Source organism: Pecten maximus, chromosome 2 (assembly GCF_902652985.1).
Source record: "Pecten maximus chromosome 2, xPecMax1.1, whole genome shotgun sequence".
NCBI classification, from domain to species: domain Eukaryota; kingdom Metazoa; phylum Mollusca; class Bivalvia; order Pectinida; family Pectinidae; genus Pecten; species Pecten maximus.
In genome coordinates, this window is record NC_047016.1 from 12,500,187 (window position 1) to 12,508,822 (window position 8,636).

The window sequence follows — 8,636 nt, forward strand, 5'->3', positions numbered from 1 at the left end:
TGATGTCCGATGTCCAACACTGTATGAAGTTCGATGTCAAACACTCTATGATATTCGATGTCAAACACTCTATGATGTTCGATGCCAAACACTCTACGATGTTCGATGTCAAACTTTATATGATGTTCAATGTCAAACACTGTATGATGTTCGATGTCAAACACTGTATGATGTTCGATGTCACACACTCTACGATGGTCGATGCCAAACACTCTATGATGTTGGATGTCAAACACGGTATGATGCTCGATGTAAAACACTGTATGATGTTCGATGTCAAACACTCTGATTTTCGATGTAAAACACTCTGATTTTCGATGTCAAACACTCTATGATGTTCGATGTCAAACACTCTATGATGTTCGATGTCAAACATTCTATGATGTTCGATTTCAAACACAATGATGTTCGATGCCAAACACTCTACGATGTTCGATGTCAAACTTTCTATGATGTTCGATGTCAAACACTATGATGTTCGATGTCCAACACTGTATGATGTTCGATGCCAAACATTATATGATGTTCGATGTCAAACACTCTACGATGTTCAATGTCAAACATTCTATGATGTTCGATGTCAAACACTCTATGTTGTTGGATGTCAAACACTCTATGATGTTGGATGTCAAACACTCTACGATGTTCAATGTCAAACACTGTATGATGTTCGATGTCAAACACTGTACGATGTTCGATGCCAAACACTCTACGATGTTCGATGTCAAACACTCTATGATGTTGGATGTCAAACATTCTATGATGTTCGATGTCACACACTCTATGATGTTCGATGTCAAACACTCTACGATGTTCGATGTCAAACACTCTATGATGTTCGATGTCAAACACTGTATGATGTTCGATGTCACACACTCTATGATGTTCGATGTCACACACTCTGATTTTCGATGTCAAACATTCTATGATGTCCGATGTCAAACACTGTATGATGTCCGATGTCAAACACTGTATGATTTTCGATGTCAAACACTGTATGATGTTCGATGTCAAACACTGTATGATGTTCGATGTCAAACACTGTATGATTTTCGATGTCAAACACTCTACGATGTTCGATGTCACACACTCTATAATGTTCGATGTCAAACATTCTATGATGTTCGATGTCACACACTGTATGATGTTCGATGTCAAACAGTCTATGATGCTCGATGCCAAACACTGTATGAAAGCAAACTATGAATTCTTGTATACTCTTCAAACTTTTTAATTTGAATTTTACTATAACGTCATGATGTTTTGGTGCTACAGAGTATGCTGTTATAAAAACACTATTTCAAATGAAACTGGTATGTGCAGTATAAAGTTTCTGTAAAGTAGGAATACTGGTTGTCTTCAAGAAAGCAAACATTTTGATTATATTTGAAATGTTTTATTTCAGTATTTGGCTTGCTAATCGTCCCATGTATGGATAAACCCTATCCTCTTCGGACGATCCTCCTTCGTCTACACCTGGACAGACAGGCTGTGAGCCTTGTACGACAAGTTCTTGAAAACCGACAACCTCTCAGGGGTCGCTGGCACTGTATGATGCAGCGAGATCTAGAAACTCTTGGAAGATAAAGCCAAGCTTCCGTTTCAATCGGAACCAAAGTAAGTAGAAACATGGTGGATAGAATGGCTATGGCTATCACACTGGAGGATTTCATGTTCACGAATCTGAAAATATAAACACCCACACTTGTATATTCTGGTAAATAGATAGAATCATATGATAAAATTGCATTTATAACTGACGTGAGAGTGTATAAGTATTATGGTCATACTGACGTGAGAGTGTATAATGGTAATACTGACGTGATAGTGTATTACGGTAATACTGACGTGAGAGTGTATTACGGTAATACTGACGTGAGAGTGTATAATGGTAATACTGACTTGAGAGTGTATAATGGTAATATTGACGTGAGAGTGTATTATGATAATACTGACGTGATAGTGTATAATGGTAATACTGACGTGAGAGTGTATAATGGTAATACTGACGTGAGAGTGTATTATGATAATACTGACGTGAGAGTGTATTATGATAATACTGACGTGAGAGTGTAGTGTGGTAATACTGACGTGATAGTGTATAATGGTAATACTGACGTGAGAGCGTATAATGGTAATACTGACGTGAGAGTGTATTATGGTAATACTGACGTGAGAGTGTATAATGGTAATACTGACGTGAGAGTGTATTATGATAATACTGACGTGAGAGCGTATAATGGTAATACTGACGTGATAGTGTATAATGGTAATACTGACTTGAGAGTGTATAATGGTAATATTGACGTGAGAGTGTATTATGATAATACTGACGTGAGAGCGTATAATGGTAATACTGACGTGAGAGTGTATTATGATAATACTGTCGTGAGAGTGTATTATGATAATACTGACGTGAGAGTGTATTATGAAAATACTGATGTGAGAGTGCATTATGGTAATACTAACGTGAGAGTGTATTATGGTCATACTGACGTGAGAGTGTATTATGATAATACTGACGTGAGAGTGTATTATGATAAAACTGACGTGAGAGTGTAGTGTGGTAATACTGACGTGAGAGTGTATTATGGTAATACTGACGTGAGAGTGTAGTGTGGTAATACTGACGTGAGAGTGTATTTTGATAATACTGACGTGAGAGTGTATTATGATAATACTGACGTGAGAGTGTATTTTGATAATACTGACGTGAGAGTGTATTACGGTAATACTGACGTGAGAGTGTAGTGTGGTAATACTGACGTGAGAGTGTATTATGATAATACTGACGTGAGAGTGTATTTTGATAATACTGACGTGAGAGTGTATTACGGTAATACTGACGTGAGAGTGTATTTTGCTAATACTGACGTGAGAGTGTATTACGGTAATACTGACGTGAGAGTGTATTATGATAATACTGACGTGAGAGTGTATTTTGCTAATACTGACGTGAGAGTGTATTACGGTAATACTGACGTGAGAGTGTAGTGTGGTAATACTGACGTGAGAGTGTATTTTGATAATACTGACGTGAGAGTGTATTATGATAATACTGACGTGAGAGTGTATTTTGATAATACTGACGTGAGAGTGTATTATGGTAATACTGACGTGAGAGCGTATAATGGAAATACTCACGTGAAAGTGTATTATGGTAATACTGACGTGAGAGTGTATTTTGATAATACTGACGTGAGAGTGTATTATGGTAATACTGACGTGAGAGTGTATTATGGTAATACTGACGTGAGAGTGTATTATGATAATACTGATGTGAGAGTGCATTATGGTAATACTAACGTGAGAGTGTATTATGGTAATACTGGCGTGAGAGTGTATTATGATAATACTGACGTGAGAGTGTAGTGTGGTAATACTGACGTGAGAGTGTATTTTGATAATACTGACGTGAGAGTGTATTATGGTAATACTGACGTGAGAGTGTATTATGGTAATACTGACGTGAGAGTGTATTTTGATAATACTGACGTGAGAGTGTATTATGGTAATACTGACGTGAGAGTGTATTATGGTAATACTGACGTGAGAGTGTAGTGTGGTAATACTGACGTGAGAGTGTATTTTGATAATACTGACGTGAGAGTGTATTATGATAATACTGACGTGAGAGTGTATTTTGATAATACTGACGTGAGAGTGTATTATGGTAATACTGACGTGAGAGCGTATAATAGTAATACTGACGTGATAGTGTATTATGGTAATACTGACGTGAGAGTGTATTTTGATAATACTGACGTGAGTGTGTATTATGATAATACTGACGTGAGAGTGTATAAGTTTGATGATGCATACACAATATTAAAATTGTCACGGTCGTGATAAGTATTCTTTGGATATAAAACATGGTATACTTTTAAATCAAAACAAGAGATGATGTTGTGTGAAGTGATTGCTATTCATTAAACTTATTTTTCAACTTTTTGTTTGGTAAGTATGATTGACAATGAGTCAATTGTTATAAAACGTGTTTAGATGGAGAAGCAAAATATCAGACGTCCGTTAAAAAATATCTGTACATAAGTTTATAACCGTAACGACTTCTGTTTTATGATTATGTCAACCGAGGAACACTGTCAGTTCCATAATTATTGTATTATTTATTCTTTATACAAACATAATGTTGCCAGCTAATGTATTTGTTTTAGATTATTGTAAGAAACGTTTATCACAAATAGATTAAAACCTAACACATTAGCATTTTAAATTTTTTTGGACGTATCTCACAGATTTACTTTTTAAAATGATTTTTTTCAGTTATGTTATTGACTTTAAATGGAAACTTATAACATATTTCATATTGCGTGTTATTGTTAGAAGGTTAATAACGTACCTGTCAGTCGACCTTTAAAAAAATTGTTCCTGTGTGGGAACGCACCTTCCATATAAGTGGTTTAGGATTACATCATCAAGACAGACTAATCATTCCGCTTCATATACGTAAGATGGATTGTCTTAATTATGATACATCGGAGGCGTCATGTAAACAATAACTACTGTAACAACAAAAGAATCGTTATCTTACACGTAACAACTGCTAAGTTTTTAAATAGAGGACAAAGAAACCAACACACCGTTAATATAATATATTTTAATATTTAGTTGCTGCTAGTATTGATCAAGTATGGTCCCATCTTCTGTTCCTGAGAACACCTGTGTGGAAAAAGACATTCATAGATAATTGAAACAGGAAAAGAACGCTGACATTACCCAAGGGGACTGAGTTGGTATAACGTGTTGTAATCTAACAATGTTTATTGTTATATAATGGATGATTTCGTACTTACACCATCCCAAGAATAAGTAGAACCGTATTTACGAAACAATGAATGAGCCTGGTGTCTTATATACATGTAGGATCAAGTGTCACGGGAACCGGTTTAATTGGCTGCGCGTTTTAAAAACAATTATAGACCACTGGTTTATTCTCAGGCCTTGTCGTTTATTATAGACACGTTTTCAGTAACGTACAAGGTCACTGTAATATACGCAGTTTTATACCGCCTTAATGAAACTGATATTTTTTATTGTCATTTTCATATTATTAATAAATTGTTACAGAAAACAATTTACAAATCAGCTATCAGGAAATAATATTTAACAACAGGCTATAGACTGACGTCATTCTAAACTCCACATTCATCACTCACAAGTTGTACACACAAACCTTGATTGATTTGTGGTTAGTGTTTATTCCATGAAAACCGGACATGATTTCTTTGTAATACCGGTTTCCTTGCATATAAATACAGAAAACATTTATTTTAATTGTTTAAAGTTTAGAAGTAAGAATAAGGGAACGTAAGACTCATCCATTCAATCCAAGAACTGTAAGTAGTACGTTAGCTTTATCTCACAAATTAATGTACCTGTCATGTCGAACTTTAGATTTGGTTGTGACATTGTCAGTGATGTAATGCCGTATAAGTCATAGTGTAACCTATGACTTGTGTCGTCATTTGTATGGTGTCGCTATAATTGAAAATCATTTACACAGCTGTAAGACGACTTCCTTTATGTTTCAATTGACTTACCTTAAAAGTTTCGTGATTTCAATACCACAATGACCACTTTATAATTAACATCATTTTGATTGAAGGAATTATGATGAAATCGGGATTTGCGGTAACCTGCTGGATCTTCGCCATTTTGATACTCGTTCTATGGCCTTCAGTGATTGATGCTCAGTTCTATTGCCTATCGAAATGTATGGCCGACTTCCGTGCTTGTCTTGACTCGGGACAGTCTGGATGCTCCAGTAAAGAAGCCAGATGCATATTTAAATGTAATCAGCTGTTAGGATAACCTTTGACGGTAACTACAATGGAACATGCATTTGCCAGGAAAACAATGCACAAGATCATGTGAAATAAAGTAAATACAACTACAACATACCGTTTTTTTTTCTTATTGTATAATACAGATTTAATACTATGAATATCAACCAAAAACTGTTTATCATAGCAGACTTACTCAGTGTCAAATCGATATCGCTTATACCTGTGATATATCAATTCGGTTTGGGTAATACACGAATAATGCTGATGAAGGAACACCTGAATATGGTTTTTATATATACAACAAATCATCATCATCATCATCATCATCATCATCATGGCCTGCGACAAACAAATCATTAGGGCAAGAAAAGGAAGGACAAAAACAGTTTTACAGTAGTTTTTTAACAGGTAACAGGAACCTAGCAATGTCAGACTCTTTCAACATCAGCCATTTACCTCAATATTATCCCGCAAGGACAACTTACAACTAAGCTGGTTGATAAGCGTGATGATATCAATAACCCAATTGTTAATTTTCATTTTCTGTATAGTAACATCCTTGTTTCCCCTTACCTCTGATGCTTACACGGCACAATTGGTTCGATGTCCATGCGCTTGCTCTCAATATGACGATTTCCATGACTGATTTGACTTCTGACAGAGCGATTAACGCCGGAAGGTTTCGACAGATACGGGTTAACGAAGACTGTTGTTTCAGTGGTTGCAACATAAAACAAACGAAATGTGTTAAAAGACGGCTGTTCATAACACACAGATCTGCATGTATACAGCTTTTAACATGGCACGTTTACATGCATATAATTAATTTAAAATATAATTTAATAATTATAAGTATGGATACTGGATGACTTTGTTAAAGTTTGGATGCTTGGTCATTTTTTTAAAGCATGGATACTGAGTAACTTTGTTAAAATTGGATTTTTTTGTCACTTTGTTTAAATTAAAAACGTTGAATAAAAAAATCTTCGCCCTTTTTTTAGAAAAAAACCCGAGATCCTACCTAGATTGATTAGACAGATGTCGTTGATGAATAAAAAAAAAATAAAAAAAAATAAAAAAAAAAGAAGAAACATTTTCTCTTCTCACTTGTTCCTTCTCAACATTCGAATTTGTATGATTACATAACCAGACGAATCGATTATAAAGTGTCCATTTTTAAAAATTTTAAAACAAGCCTTGTTGGCCTTACAACCTTCATTCTAACATCGGGCTAGTATGGACTAATAGTTAACATATAGGGGCTAGTATGGACTAATAGTTAACATATAGGGCTAGTATGGACTAATAGTTAAAATATAGGGGCTAATATGGACTAATAGTTAACATATAGGGGTTAGTATGGACTAATAGTTAACATATAGGGGCTAGTATGGACTAATAGTTAAAATATAGGGGCTAATATGGACTAATAGTTAACATATAGGGGCTAGTATGGACTAATAGTTAACATATAGGGGCTAGTATGGACTAATAGTTAACATATAGGGGCTAGTATGGACTAATAGTTAAAATATAGGGGTTAGTATGGACTAATAGTTAACATATAGGGGTTAGTATGGACTAATAGTTAACATATAGGGGCTAGTATGGACTAATAGTTAACATATAGGGGCTAGTATGGACTAATAGTTAACATATAGGGGCTAGTATGGACTAATAGTTAATATATAGGGGCTAGTATGGACTAATAGTTAACATATAGGGGCTAGTATGGACTAATAGTTAACATATAGGGGCTAGTATGGACTAATAGTTAAAATATAGGGGCTTGTATGGACTAATAGTTAACATATAGGGGCTAGTATGGACTAATATTTAACATATAGAGGCTAGTATGGTCTAATAGTTAAAATATAGGGGCTTGTATGGACTAATAGTTAACATATAGGGGCTAGTATGGACTAATATTTAACATATAGAGGCTAGTATGGTCTAATAGTTAACATATAGAGGCTAGTATGGTCTAATAGTTAACATAAAGGGGCTAGTATGGACTAATAGTTAACATACAGGGGCTAGTATGGACTAATATTTAACATATAGGGGCTAGTATGGACTAATATTTAGCATATAGGGGCTAGTATGGTCTAATAGTTAATATATATGAACTAGTATAGACTAATAGTTAACATATAGGGGCTAATATGGACTAATAGTTAACATATAGGGGCTAGTATGGACTAATATTTAACATATAGGGGCTAGTATGGACTAATAGTTAACATATAGGGGCTAGTATGGACTAATAGTTAAAATATAGGGGCTAGTATGGACTAATAGTTAAAATATAGAGGCTTGTATGGACTAATAGTTAACATATAGGGGCTTGTATGGGCTAATAGTTAAAATATAGGGGCTAGTATGGACTAATAGTTAACATATAGGGGTTAGTATGGACTAATAGTTAACATATAGGGTTTAGTATGGACTAATAGTTAAAATATAGGGGCTAGTATGGACTAATAGTTAACATATAGGGGTTAGTATGGACTAATAGTTAACATATAGGGGTTAGTATGGACAAATAGTTAACATATAGGGGTTAGTATGGACTAATAGTTAACATATAGGGCTAGTATGGTCTAATAGTTAAAATATAGGGGCTAGTATGGACTAATAGTTAAAATATAGAGGCTTGTATGGACTAATAGTTAACATATAGGGGCTAGTGTGGACTAATAGTTAACATATAGGGGCTAGTATGGACTAATAGTTAACATATAGGGGCTAGTATGGACTAATAGTTAAAATATAGAGGCTTGTATGGACTAATAGTTAACATATAGGGGCTAGTATGGACTAATAGTT

General features: G+C 34.8%; 1 long non-coding RNA gene across 1 annotated transcript; it reads left to right on the forward strand.

Moving 5' to 3' along the window:
- The first annotated feature begins 5,218 nt into the window (after nucleotides 1-5,218).
- Nucleotides 5,219-5,919, forward strand: LOC117317922. The gene is made up of 2 exons (XR_004530274.1): nucleotides 5,219-5,357; nucleotides 5,627-5,919. It is a non-coding gene; the product is annotated as an uncharacterized LOC117317922 (long non-coding RNA).
- The last annotated feature ends 2,717 nt before the right edge of the window (nucleotides 5,920-8,636 follow it).